This window comes from Geospiza fortis, unplaced genomic scaffold (genome assembly GCF_000277835.1).
Source record: "Geospiza fortis unplaced genomic scaffold, GeoFor_1.0 scaffold237, whole genome shotgun sequence".
NCBI classification, from domain to species: domain Eukaryota; kingdom Metazoa; phylum Chordata; class Aves; order Passeriformes; family Thraupidae; genus Geospiza; species Geospiza fortis.
This window is the reverse complement of record NW_005054319.1, coordinates 7,991,217-8,006,003: the sequence shown is the minus strand read 5'-3', so window position 1 is coordinate 8,006,003 and position 14,787 is coordinate 7,991,217.

The window sequence follows — 14,787 nt, the reverse complement described above, 5'->3', positions numbered from 1 at the left end:
GTTTTTTGTTGTTCTTTTTTTCCTGTAATGACTTGATATTTTCTCTCCTGATCTCTTTCCAATACCTAAGGCTCTGTTTTTCTTCCAAAAATGTTCTTGCCTTCTCTTGTAAATCTGTGATTATCTGGCTTGTCATATTCCTGAAATAAACCATTAGCTTGTAGCTGAAGAGAGATGATCTAAGAAATTGGGAAACCCTGAAGTATCACCTTGAAAGTGCCATTACCACAGGCCAGTTTGTGATGTGAAGAAAGAGCTTAAAGTGACAGTTATGAAACTCCCTTAAAAGACAGAGCCATAATCCCATCACTGACATTGACCATGGAAAAGAATTAAATAAGTCTATTATCAAATTTCTTTTTGTTGCAACCCCTATAGGAATCCATAAGAAATATAGTGCTGATTTTTAATTGATGAAATCTAATAAGGACTGTAAAATTATAAAGGGATCATTGGAATTGTGTATTCATTTCATGTCCTCTGAAGAAGCACCTACTATGAATTTAAAGCTTAATTTTTCCTAGGGTAGGGAAAAAAGAGAATTTTGAAGGACAGCTTTGATGTAAGTTTTCCACAGTGCCTTGCTATTAGTCCTACATCAGCTCTTAGAGTGAGATGTAATGATAGTTCTCTGTAGAGACAGAAATTAGTTTGCTTTTTCAGTGGGTTTGTTGTCATGGTTGCCTCCATGATGTGAAATGTAGAACTTATAAAGGGAATCAGAAGTACTTCAGGCAGAGCTCCATGGTGTCAGTGTTGATGCAGCAACCTTTATGTAAAGAATAAACTTTTGCTTAAATAGGATTTGGGGTTTGATGTAAGAATTGCTGGATGAAATTTTTAATTGCTGGATATAATTTATATAATAAATAAGCAGGCCTGATTAGAGAGCAATGGTGTTTGTACCCTTCAGATGTGGGAATCCACAGCTGGGATGGAGTCTGATGAAAATGAAACCCATTTGCAGGAAACCAACCCACCAACCTGTCAGGATGCCTCAGACATTTCTGTTCCACAAGCTGTCTGTAACAAAGCTGATCAGAGTTCTTTGATTTGCATTCTCTTTCCACACAGTGAGCTGGAGCTGAGCTTATAGACAATTTTGGAAGTGGTAGTGGAAAGAGAAAAGAAAGAAAAGAAAGCCAAGCCTTTGAGAGGTGCAGACTGCAAAAATTAGAAAGTAGATGTTGTCCTTCAGAAGTACACTTTGTTTTGGCTCTGTCTTTTCAGGTTTTGCTCTCCTGATTTAGAGTCCCTTTTTCTGTGAGTCATACCAGTAGATTCTTTCCTGAGAATACTTGGAGTCCCTGTGACTAAAAGATCAATAACAGAGAAAATCACTCCTGTTTGTTTTGCTTTTAATGTGCCTTGCAGCCCCTAGAAGTCAAAGGAGCACATCAGTCCCTCTCTTCCAGTCCCCTTCTCCTTTTTGCCTTCATGCACATGCCAGTTTTTTTCCTATCTTACTTAGCTCCTCTGTTCTGTTGCGTGAAGTCTTGTTCTGTTTAATCTGTTTAATTTGAAATGTTCAGAAGAAATGTGGCTTTGGGACCAATTTGGGATGTGACAAAACTGTCAGAGTTATCTTTGGACAGAAGCAGCCTGAGGGGCAGAGAGAGCTCAGGAACTGGAAGCAGTGAAGCTGCCGCTGTCCTCCAGGTGTGACAATGTCCCCTCCTCCTGTGGCAGAGCCAGGCAGGCTCTGTCTCCTGGCACTGCCCTCCAGGAGGAGCCCAGGCTCTCTCTGAATGATTCTGCTCCTGATTCACTCAACTCAGCTCCTGACTGCAGCTTCAGTAGTGGCACACACATTTCCTGGTGCTCTCTGAATGCCCTGAGCTGGGGAGGTTTGCTCTGCTCCTCACCTTGTGCTGCAGAAATCAGCAGCAGCAGCTCCTCAATACAGACACTGGGCTTAGGAATTTTTGCTCTTTCATTGTGACAGAGAGATGGGGGCAATTGCAGATTTATGTTTTTGTTTTTATGGATATGAAATTAGTCTGGGATGTCTTTGATAAATGAACTTGGTTTGGCCACTAGGATACAGATTTTCCTCAGCCTGCTAGTGCAGAGTTATGCCATTCTGAGGGACAGCAGCCTGAAACACTGAAAGAACCAAATCACTCTCTGTAGACATCTCAAACTGCACTGTAAGAGTGGCTTTACTTGCTCTCCAGGTATTTCTCTTAGACACCATCTCTTTTGTTATTCCTCCCCACAGGGTCATTATCAGTTTTCTTACAATACATAAAAGCCATCAAGAAAACACAATGTTTGTAGGATTACATGAGGGTCTTTATATTAATAGACAGTTCTATTGAATGTGCTTCAGAAAAGAAGGAATTAAAATGCCTCCTTGTATCAGATCATCTTCTGCCCCTCCTCAGGGCTGCTCCCAGGCAGGATCTCCCTGCTCTCATTGCAGCACATTTCCCCCTGCCCTGTGTAGCTCATTAAAACTGTGCAAATGAATCTGTAAGTGTAATGAAGGCTCAGAAACTTTGTATAAGGAATTAAGGTCAATTATCAAGGTGGGCATTCTGTCATGTAAGTGTTGGAGAAATTTATGGTCACAGACTAAATGTATTTCAGATTTGACAACACACAGCTGTTGGCAGGGGGTTTTCCTTCCCTCCACATTTTCTTTCGTGGTGTAAGAATGTGCAGAACGGGCTTTTCACTGCTGGTGGGCAAAGCTTTTGATGGTCAGAAGCTATTCCAGTCCTTTGAAACGCACTGTTAATGGATTGAAGAGGCTGATTTCTCAGGCAGTGTTTAAACCTTGAGGCTACACAGCAGTCCTCCTTTCTCTGCTGCTAAAGATTTTATGCCTTTCCCTTTTCCTACCCTTTTGTCTCGTCTGTTCAGGTTGTTCTTTGCTGTCAAAGCCTTCCTTTATCAAATCCCAGCCCTGTACCTGGTTATCAGTCCAGTCTTCAAAGCACCTCAGTTGCAGAAGGCTGTGCTTGGTTCTCCTGTTGCCTGTGCACAGGGTCTCCACCAAAGGAGATGGGAGAGCCTTATCTGGGAAGAGGAAATGCTATTCTGGGATGAGTGTGGGAGACTGCAGCTCTGTGGGTGTGCTCCATGAATTATTTTTACAGTATCTGTCCAAATATCTAGCTGTCAGACAGCTTCAGCAGTTAGTAAAACACCTGCAATAAAATCTATGAAAAGTTATAAAAATTCTTCCTGTGAGCTTGGCAATCAAATGAAGATATGTGGGCTGACATGTACCCCCAAACTAATCCTTAAACTCTGCCAAACCTGGACAGTTCACACACTCTCCTGTTGCTCCTTGGTACCTTTCCTCAGTGAGGATGCAATTAAGATACAAAAGGTGTTAAGGTCTCATCAATTCAATAATATTTCAAGTTCTTGGAAACAAAAGTAAACAACATAGAGATTATACAAAACCTTACAACTCTGTTCCACTCCTACATGACATAACATTGTTCCTTCCATCTGCCAGCACGAGCCCTGATGATAAAGTGCTGTGTGTTAGCCAGAGGATCACTGAGCCCTGATAACCCCTTGTGCTCTGAGCTGTGGCCATGCTCAGAAGGCCAAGCCCCCCTCACATGGGAGAGCTTCACCTCATGACGTAGTGATTCCTACACAGAAAAAAATTATTCTGAATTTCTAAGCTTTATACATTTAATTAAGGTGCTGGTTTCTGTCCTGTGTGTTTTCTATCTCAGAGCAGCAATAATGCTGCCTCACAGCCCTGCAGTACACCACAGATATTTCATGTCTGCGGCTTCTCAACATAGAAGCACAGTGTTCCAAAAGGCTTGCTCATAGTCATACTTTATCAGACAGAATTATGCAATGCTATATTAAATATTTCAGAAGAAATTAGAAGTTAATTCAGTGGCACTGATCATCTCCTTGTTCTGTTTGTGATTAAGGAGATGCTGTCAAAGTGGGTAAGTTAGAAATTAACTTAGCTTGACAAGTGTCTCTTTTAGTAGCTCTTTTTTTGAATATTCTGCTCCTACTTCCTTGACTTCTAATTCAAAGCTAAGCCAAAATACAAATCCAGTGACAACAGCTTCCTCCTTGGTTGGCTTTCAAGCAGCCCTTCCCAGATACACAAGCTGCCTGCTGGTGACACATCAGGAAACAAGATTTGCAGGCACTTGTTTGCCTCTTAATTTTCCTTGACTGCTATATAGACTGCAGCCACTTGTCCTTAGATGGAGGCTGCTGGCAGCAGGGCCAGCCTGGCAGGCTGAGTGCACGTCCAGGCTGTTTGCCCACCCAGCTGCTTGCCCATCCAGCTGTTTGCACACCCAGCTGTTTGCACACCCAGCTGTTTGCCTGTCCAGGCTGCTTGCCCATCCAGCTGTTTGCACATCCAGCTGTTTGCCCATCCAGCTGTTTGCCCATCCAGCTGTTTGCACACCCAGCTCCTCTGCAGTGCCATCCTCTTTGCCCTGCCCCTGTCTGGGGCAGCAGTGGCTCCTGCTGCAGAGGCTGGCTCAGCATGCAGGGCAGAGTGGGGGGAGATCCAGGGAGGGACACTAGCTGTAGATATTGCTTCTGGTCCTTTTAATTCCTCAGTGTCCCCTCGTCTGGAGGAAAGTGAACAAATCCATCACAGCTGGAAACCCTGTGAGTGACTCAGCCAGGTTCACAGGAGGAGCCCAGGAGAAGAAATTGCTCTGCTTATAATCAAAGCTACTAAAACTAGCTGGCTTTTTCATAGTGTCTCCTAAAATACAGCTGTCACAGTCTGCAATGGGAGGGGGAATGAAGGGAAAGGGTCTTGATATAGAAAATGCTGAGAGGTCAGATAAAGGTGTTCATGTGGAGGGTACAGGACTCATTCAGAGCCCTACAGCTCACAGTCACTGGAGACAGGACATAAAAGCTGAGTGGTGTTTGTTATTCTCTCTCGTGCTGGCAGTAATTGTGATGGGAATTATCAGTGACACAGAGCTAAACCTCTCCTCCTGCAGTCTTGTAGGCTGTAATCTTGCTCTCTGCTTAGAATGCTGCAAGGAGCTGAGGCACACATGGGAGAAGGGCAAGGAGGAAATCCTTCCTCTGAGAGGGAAACCTGGAGCACCAAAGCCAGCACTGGCAGCGCAGACTTCATCTTCTTTTTTGCAAATACAGCAAAGCTTAGCTTGGGGCTCCTTATGGTAACCTGTATGAATTTGCATTGAGTTAGAAAAGCTAATAAAAGTTGAGGTAATCATACAAAGCCATGGCTGAATCTCAGGTTCCATCCTCTCCCAGAAAGAGACACTAACAGCAGCTGAAGCATGGCCATGGCTGTGCTTTTCTCCCCTCTATACACTGTTGATAATACAGCCTTTGCTCCCTACTATTTTTCCCACTGGCAGTGATTGCTATGTAGCAGCCAGCGCCATTTTCCCCATGAGTATAAAAGCTCTTTTTTCCCTCTAAGATGAGAAGCTCAAGAGGTGTCCTTTAAAGCAAACTAACAGTTAACTGTGCAATTGCTGTGCACTATTCAGTTGGCATTTTCAGTGTCAAGCTAACACCAAATGTTATTTAATGGAGGTGGAGAGGGCAAGAACTTCTCCTCTGGACTCCCAAAGAATGTTCTGCCTCTCTTGCACTGTGTATACAATAAAAACCATGAAATCCACTAAAAGTGTTAAAACAACAATTTTTACAGATTTGTGCCATGGCATATTTGCATGGCACAAATGGTTTTGCTTTTTCTGTCCCAGTCCTGGAACAAGGCCACAGCAGAGCTGTGGGGAAATGGTGGGCTGGGAGCTCTGCCTTTGCCTATTCATTTGGGAGTGAACAATAATTTTACCCAAGCAGAATTTGTTTCACCCAGGACAGTAGTTGGCAAGCAATGTTCCTGTCTTCATCTCCAGCCATGAACCTTCTGATCCATTTGCTCCTGTTGCTCCCCTGGCTGTGGGAGCCAGACTGAGCTGATTGCCTCTCATCCCTGTCCCACTGCTGTTCCAAAGCCATGCCAAACATTCAGACAAAGAAATGCCAAGAGCTACAGATCAACCAGAGCAAGAAGTTCCAAATAATTGCACCCTAGACTGGAAGGCAATAGTTGTGTGGGCTGTGGGGAGAGGGGAATGTGTGTCCAGGGAAAAGAACGAAACCAAGGGGAAATGATTGGGGTTTGTTGTGCCTTCTACTTGTCACGTGTGCTGCTGTGAGGAAATGGGAACAAGCTGAAGCTAAAATGTGAGATGCATTCAGCTGTTTTCCAAGCCAGCAAGAATTTTGCCTGTGTTTTTGCAAAATTGTGTACAACACCTTGAGATAGATCAGATTAGAGCAATATGACACTGCTAATGTCAGGGTTTATGGTGACTGAAGTACCTTTGGTGGAGAGACATTTTCTAGACTGGACATGGCTGTTGTGCTTACATCAGTGAGGTCCCCCAGAAGCTGCTGCCAAGAGAACAGAGGGCTGTGCACTTGTCCTGCTTGTGTCCCCAACCCTCTGATGGCAGCAGAATTACTGTACTTCATGGGAAAACTTTGAAGTGAAAAACTTTAGTTCTATATTTTTCACTTCTTTGTTGCTACCACTGCAGTTTCACCTGTCTTATAAATTATGCACTGTTTGCCCTCTTGAAATTGTCTGGTTTCTGAGTTTTATGCTTTCCAAAGGTTTTTTCTTTCTGCACTGCTTTAGGTGACTTTGTATGGTACATGACTCCGAGTGCTATTTATGGGGGTTTGATTTATTGCCTTACCCTCTCAAATCTAGCCAATCTATTTATGTATTTTGTTTTGCTCAGAACCACATTTCCCCCATAAGCTAGTCTGACTTGGTTCTCAAAGTCCTTTCTTTAAAAGACCTACCTCGTGTACAGACTCCAGTACTCTTTTTCAGAAGTGAAAAACCAACTCAGCCAAACTGATCTTTCTTACATAATTTTTCTCCTTTCACTATTTCAAATAGCATTAGAACACTGCTCCATTCTGGTGTCAAGGTTTATTTCCCTGAGCTCTAAGGTGTATGTGCTATAGGAATAGATGTGCTCAGATGCTGTACAACAGATGGGTGGCAGAGATTGGCACCACTTCTCAGACCCCTGGCTGTGGCTGCCTGCATGAAGCTGTTTGATGAGACTGGTTGTTACAATGCAGGACTTGGCAGGAAGCAGACCCTGGGCTGCCCCAGGTTTCCTGAAATGCTCTTGGGCTCTTACCACTTTTTCTGCTGTCCTCCTTTCCTGATGCAATTGCATTTCAAAGCTGAGGTTTGAGGACATCACCCATGTCTTAGGAGGATGCAATTCCACTGATTTCCACAGAGTTATTTTCATGCAAAAAAGACTTGAATTTATTCTGGAGATAACACAGCTCTTTGAAAGTCAAGCCAGTGGCTGTTTAAAAAACATTTTAAAAATACCCGCTACACACTTTTATGTCTGCTTTAGAATCAACACTGAGGAGCTGCCTTTAGAGCCCAAGATTAAAGTGGAAGGAGTTATGAGCATTGTGGAAGATAATGAACCTCTGTACAAACTACCTGCCTGAGACAATATGTGCCTACATGTTAATAAGGCCAATATGCAGGAACAAGCCATCTTGAGTACTTTGTTTCAATTTTTTCTGTCCTTTTTTTCTGGGCTCTGTGAATGCTCTGATGAGCATTCTGGCTGTGTGGGAGTCAATCCTTCCTCCAAATTGTCTGTTGTTATCCTAGCAGGAGGTTTGACCAGAAGGCTGGAGTAAATTAATGGCTACACAAAGATTGCATATAATTTCTGTTTGGGTTTGTAGCTGTGTGGTTTCACAGTTCTTTGAGATGAGCTTTGTAACAGCAGCAACTCTGAACTTAGAGAACTTCTTGATTTATGGAGGGAAGAAGATAAGAAAGAAGATATTTATAAGTCCTTTGTTATTTAAAGGAGCTGGAGCAGTGTGGCATTTCCATTTGAACACAGTGCCTGCCCTGCTTGCCCAGTGCTAATGGCAGGGAGCACAGGATGCTGCACAAGGGACAGGGACCTGAACCCACAGCGCTGCTCCTCAAAGCAGCTCGCTTCATCTCCCTGCCTCTGTTTCTCCTCTCACCCTCTGTTCAGGGGGTGAACTTCGAGGCAGAATTGCCTCCTGCTCTGCAAGGACAAAGTGTGCAGGTTAGAGGGAGCCTTGGCCACGTCTGAGCCTGTGGCTGAGCTGTGGAACAGAATTGAATCGTGGCACAAACCCTGCTGGTCAGAGTGTGCTGGCATGATGCTGTTGAGGCAGGGATGGAAAGAAAGACTCCAGTCTTGAGATGGATCAGAAGGCTCTGTTTAATGAAAATAGCAGGTCTTTTTATAATGACTTGATTGGTCTTAATCTCACATTGCTGGTGTACTATGAATAGCACACTGTGGAGAACCATAACTATAAACAATGGTTACAGAAAGAGAGATAATAATTGTTTGAATTCTTTCCTCTAAGATTCCCAGGGTCAGCCTGGGAGAAATTGCCTCTGCTCTTTCTTTGGCTGAACTGAGAATATCCAGCCTGGCACAGCTCAGTGTGAGGGCTGCCACCTCCCAGAAGGACAGAGGAATTTGTATGAACAGAGTGGCTTATGCTGGGTATCACTGACTTCTTATGTACCTGGCAAAAATACATAAATCTTAGTGCCATGCTGTTGTTCTGTGGGCAGTTGTTCATGCAGCAGTTTCATTAACCAGCAGCAGAAGCAGCCTCTTGAGCACAGAATTTGTTTCCAAGGAAATTGGAAACCTGGCCTCTAATCAAGTGGATGTTTTCTAATGCTATAATATGAGATTACTCAATGTTGTCATATGGGTACTCTGCAGTGTTTTTCTGTAGTTATAACACCAACATTTCATTAAGCTGAATGTTATTATGCAGTTTCAATTATCTGAATCTTGCCTATGCAGACACTTCTAACAACTGCATGCTAAAGCTAAATGTTTAATTTATATATTTATCTGCTTTATGTGAAAGAGAGGAAAGCTTCTAGCTCTAGCCCTGTAATGGAGAGCTGCCCCCAAAATATGCCAGGAAGATTACTCTAAATGCTGCATAGAAAAATAAATAAAAAAATTAGGAAAACCTGAAGAACTGATTAGAAAATTTTAAAAAAATTACTCTTGGCAGAACTGCTGATTTACCACACTTTTGTATTTTCAAATGTGTCTGGAAATGTAGGTAGAGTTGTACAGCCTGATGACTCACAGAATACCTCTGGGCAAAACAACATGCTTAAGACATAGAAAAAAAGATTGAATAGGTTTTTTAATGATCCAAAAATTGCTGGCTGGGGTTTAAATCAGGTGAATTCTTATTGGTATTCGGCACAGCTAGCACGGTCAGACACTGCAGCAATTAGGGACAGGGAGCAGGCAGCACCTTCAGGTGCCTTTTTACATACACACAGCAGTGGTTGTCATTGAGCCTGTGCCTGTGGGTTGGGGTATAGTGTACAAAAATGCTGGATCAAGAGAGGAGCACAGGGATTTGTTAATCCCTAACCTGTCACCCTCTGCTAGGGGGAAAGCAGGGACACACCAGGGAGAGAGCAGGTGAGGCTGATGATGGTACAGACAGGCACCTCCTGAAGGAAGGGGCTTGGGAACATTTGTGTGCACCCTATGCAGGTCCCCTGGGTGGAGAGGCTGCTGGACAGCTGGGAATGTGGGCTGAGCCCCAGGCAGCCCATCAGCTCAGCCCACCCTGCCCTTCATGGCAGAATTGGTGCTATCCATTTGAGAGTTTGTCTGTATCCATTTGGGAGTTTGTCTGTATCCATTTGGGAGTTTGTCTGTTGTCCAGTTGGGGAGTTTGTCTGTTATCCAGTTGGGTTGCTTTGTCTGACTTATCTCAAGATACAACCAAAGAGCCAGGGCCTTGAGGAGGAGGGAGAAACAGTCTGACAGCGATGGCAAGTCAGAGAGGGGCTTTATCCCCGCCCTGCTACCACCGCTGCTGCTTCCAACACCTAGAAGAGCACTCACAGGAAAAGTTCAAACTAGTCTTGTAACTGAAAGCAAGCATAAGAAGTAGGTTAGCTCTGAGCTTCCCTTCATCAGTTAATTACCAATCCAGGCTGTTTCCTGTTCCTCGAGCAGTGCTCAGATACACTCAGATTTCTGGCTACTCTGGGAATTCCTTCCCAAATCTCACTCAGACATCACCTTTGTCTCCTGTCCAGTGATGTCTCTAAGTCTTGCCTGAACTGTCTGCACTGAGTGAGGGTTTCTGGGAAATGACCTTGATTTTCTTTGCCATTTTTAATTGGATAATGGGGGCATTGTGCTTGGCACCAGGATGATGAGTCCCTTTAGATTTTTAGAATATTTTGCAAAGTATCATATCAATTTATACTGCCTTGAAATAATGCTTGTAGCTTAAATATTAAATAGTCATTGTGAACTCTGATAAAATTTCAGATGATTTGCTCAATTTACGAGCAGATCAATATACATGAAGGCAGAGACTTCAGTGACACTCAGAGAATTTAGGCACATTGGTTCCACATTTTTTATAACTGGATTAATGATTCAAATTGCTTAGATGGCATTAAAAAATTCAAACACTAGTTACATATATTATATCAAATACTGTGATTTTCATGATGCTTCAGTATAATAAAGATTCTTTGTGGCTATACTTTGCCTCAGCTCCTATGAATCCACATGACTTCAACCCTGCTTTCAGCTGCCATAACATTGTGATTTATGTAGGTTTTTATGCTGAAACTAGTAAGTTAAACTTTCACAATAAGGAAGTTAAATCTCAAACAGGTCCTGACAGCTCTATTAATCATATAAAAGCCATGATTTCTGTTATGCATCCTCACAGAGAATTTTATGCATAAAGAATTGCCTGGTTTAATCTGAACAGTCTGCACAGAAGAAAAACAGCTCCCTGAGAATAACAGCCTTGAGAGTGCAGTGGAGCTGTGCTGATGGACTGGAGCAGCAGGGTACTGACAATCAAGGAAGGCAGCAACAGGTGATCAGAGCAATCCCAGGTAATTTAGCACAGACCAGGCATTGTAATGGGCTCTTCAGCAGAAATGGGATGAGCTGCTAAACAGGCACACCACTAAAATTTCCAAAACGGTCCTGAAATCAAGCAGACATTGTCACGTCAGTAGAAATCTGCTTCTTATCCCTCAACTATCAATGCAGGGTGCCCCTGACACAGCAAGTAATGTGCTCCGACTCTGTGATTCAAGAGGCTGAACAAATGCTTTATTAAGTTATATTACACTAATACTATATTAAAACTATACTAAAAAGATACTATACTAAAAAGATACTAGTAAGTTAAAATACTATACTGAAGAGATACTAAAGAAAAACCCATGACTGTCTGAGACAGTCAGGACACAGCTTTGACCCAACTGGCCAATCAATCCAAACAACCATCACCAGAATCCAATTAACAAATCACTTTGGGTAAACAATCTCCATAACACGTTGCACATGTGCCAAACAACAGGAACAGCAGGTGAAGATAAGAATTCTTTTCTCCTCTGAACGTCTTGCTGCCTTCCCCAGGAAAAATCCTGGGAGACAGAATTATGTCTCTCTCTGTTCAGAGAATGCGAATACCACACTGAACAGATTTCAAAAGACAAAAACATCCCAACAAAACAACAAAAAACCCCACAAAAACAAACCAAAAACCAACCCAAACCAAAAAGAATGGGTGCAGTGTTCCTTTGATCTGTGTCTTAAAGGGGGAATCAATTGACACAAGGCCTGCACCCTCTTCCCAGGCTGCTGGAAGGATGTTTGCAAATTGAAGAGCAGCAATCCTGTTACCCTCTGTCACCTCAGGGTCCTTCTTGTACAAGAGAAGTGCCCGGGCTGCAGGCACAATCCCTCATCTGTGGGCACAGGGAGCTGCCCAGAGCTGCTTGCTCAGCCCAGCGTGGTGGGCAGAGCAGGAGCTTGGCTCAAGCTGGGTCAGAATTGTTGATTTGAGCAGCTCTGTTCAAAGCCTCTCTTTTTCCAGGTGTACCAGGAGCTGCAAGGTTAGCAGCAGCCAGGAATAGGTAATGCTATGACCAGATTCCAGCTCTTCCCAGACTCTTCTATAAATGCAAGAGCTTTCTTCAGTTTTGGTATCTATTTCATCCAGCCTTTGAACTTACCCCATTGTAGTCTCTGAAAGCTTTGAATGGCTTCTGCAGACATGGCTCTAGAAAAAAAACTGTGCATGTAATCCTCTGATTTATGCAGCAGGGCAGAACTTCAGTGAACTCACTATCTGAGGACTTTTTCTTCCCATAAGAAAATTCACAGAATATGCTGATTTAGAAGGAATCCATGAGAGATTTTGTTTTCCAGAGCTGTCTTTGCTCTAGACTGTGTTATCTCCCTAATCAAAGACTACCTTCCCCTTAACTCCATTTATTGCTCTTCTGTTCTTGGGTTGTCCTCCTTACATGTGTACTACAGAAATTCTCTTCTGTGGTTGTGTTGGATTTTGGGTGACTTTTCTCCCAGGATATGCTACAGATACTGGATCCTTGGGAGCTTCCTAGCATCAGCCTAAAAGTGTTTAAAAGAAAATTTGATATTCCCATTTACCACCTTCTGTGGGTAAACCATTTTGTTTGGTTCATTGATTGGAAAGAGTCTCCATTCTTGGTTACTCAGCTACTTTCTTTGTTTAAGTATAAATCACAGTCTGGTAATGAAACTGTTGTTTATATGTTATAGTTCCTTGTCTTTGAGTATAATTGCAATTATGTTCTGTAGTTATAGCAAATACTCTGAATGTATTACAAGAAGGCAGTAGGGAAGGAAAAACCTGCTGCAGTGCAGTTCAGAGCCTATTCCCAATTCCTAATATAATTTACTGACAATGAATTCTGCAAATTATTCATAAAACAGCAGTGGGCCTCATTTAGCAACATGACAGGGCTGCATGTAATTAGAACTCTTTTAAAGTGGTTTTTTTCCCTCCCCCTATAGATCAATTGTCCCTGCTATAAACGTTGCTAAAATCAAACATGGGGATTTTCAGTGTAAAATGCAGTGCAGCCATCTGGCTCTTAGTCTGGGAGTACCTGGTGAATGCTCCAGGTGATTCAGTCTCCAGGGACCTGCCCTGAATAGTTTCTGTTTCTTCTCAGGACTTAGCAAATGCCCACAGCCCTGCAGGGACACACCTGGAGCTGTGCCCTGCCAGGTTTCATCTACAGACTGGGCAGAGCCTTTGTGGGTCACCCATTCCACCCAAAGGATAATGACAAACTTTTATTTACTCATCCCAGCATGAAAGGAATTGTAATGTCAGCAAATCAGTTTCTCTACGTTCCAAAGCAGAGAGTCTGCCCTTCTGGTATGTGGCCAGAAAAGCTTCTAAACTATCACTGAAATGAGCACACTTTGGGTTTTAAATGAAATCTTATCCCGTGACAGTTTTCCAAGGACTTGGAACCCAAGGCCACTGAGGTGGTGCTCATGTACAGCCAGATATGTCTGAAATAACTGCTAAATATCAATTGCCTTTCTGAAGCCAGCTACTTTATTGTCTGCTTAATGAAGAGGAGCTGCTACTTCATGGCCTTTCTATTGCAGAGTTTGAGAGTGAAATGCTAAAAAAAATGTAAACCCACATAAATCTCATCAAACACTCTTCTCCCTAATGTTTAAAATCTTAATTCAAAACTTGCTGGAGTCAAAGGGGAGCTCTTTGTTAACTTCAGTGGGGCTTAGATCAAGCTGTGAATGTTTGACTAATGGCTGTTATGTTCCATTTAGATAATTACCTCTTTCTTTATCCCTATTCAATTGTTCAAGTTTGCTTTGCCCACAGCATTATTTTGCATGTCATTTGCTTCTCTCTATTGCTTCTATGCCAGTGGCTTTACCATAAATGGGACTTACATTAGCTATATAATTATGTTTTCCAAGTATATGTTGAATATTTAGTCATGTTTGAAGATGAAAAAACAAGCATACGTGTATTTGAGTCAGAAAATACTCTACAGACTTGGGAGTTCAGTCCTGTTTAAGGGAAATTATAGGTTAAAAGGGTCAGATATTGATGATCTTTTATGCCAAGTTCAGCATTTCCTTTCTCAATCCCCTCCTTGTCAAACCTTTATGAAACTACCCAATCCCATTATTTTCCAAAATACAGGATGTAAGTCTGTTTACCTTTCCAACTGAAAGAGAGGAGGTTTAGATTAGATATTAAGAAAACATTCTTAAATGACAGGGGGGTAAGGTTCTGGCACAGGGATGCCAGAGCATCACAGAGCACTCTGATGTCTTTTATCTGAAATGCTGATGCCCTCTGGAATAAGAAAGTCTTACTTTCTTTCAAGCTTAAATGTCTAATTTTGGGACTGACAAAAATTTTCTGAGAACTTTTCATGAAGACAGAATATGTTCTGTAAAAAAAAAAAAAGGGGGAGGGATTAGAAGTAAGTTTTCAATCTGTGAAAATTATTTTTGTCCCCAACTTCCAGAACTGTTAATAGTGAAAGCAAACCTTCCCAAAGCAGTTGGCAGCTCTTGCCTGGCCTGCCCAGACCTTGGCTGGCACAAAGATCTGTGCTGCTGACAGATGTGTGCAGATGTGTGCCCTGAGCACCAGGACAGGGGCACCAGTGTGCCTGGCTAAGGAACATTTCAAACAGGACACCTAAACAGGGGAAACTGAGGCAGTAGGTCAGGCAAGGGCATTTGCATGAGATTCCTGCTTATTTTTGAGTAGGTATGTCTTGCCTCTTTCCCCCTTATTGTGGTAAAAGAATCTACTCTGAACCCAAAGAGCTGCTTGCACAAATATAAAATAGAGTGCAACAAAACAGTGTTCCTGGTG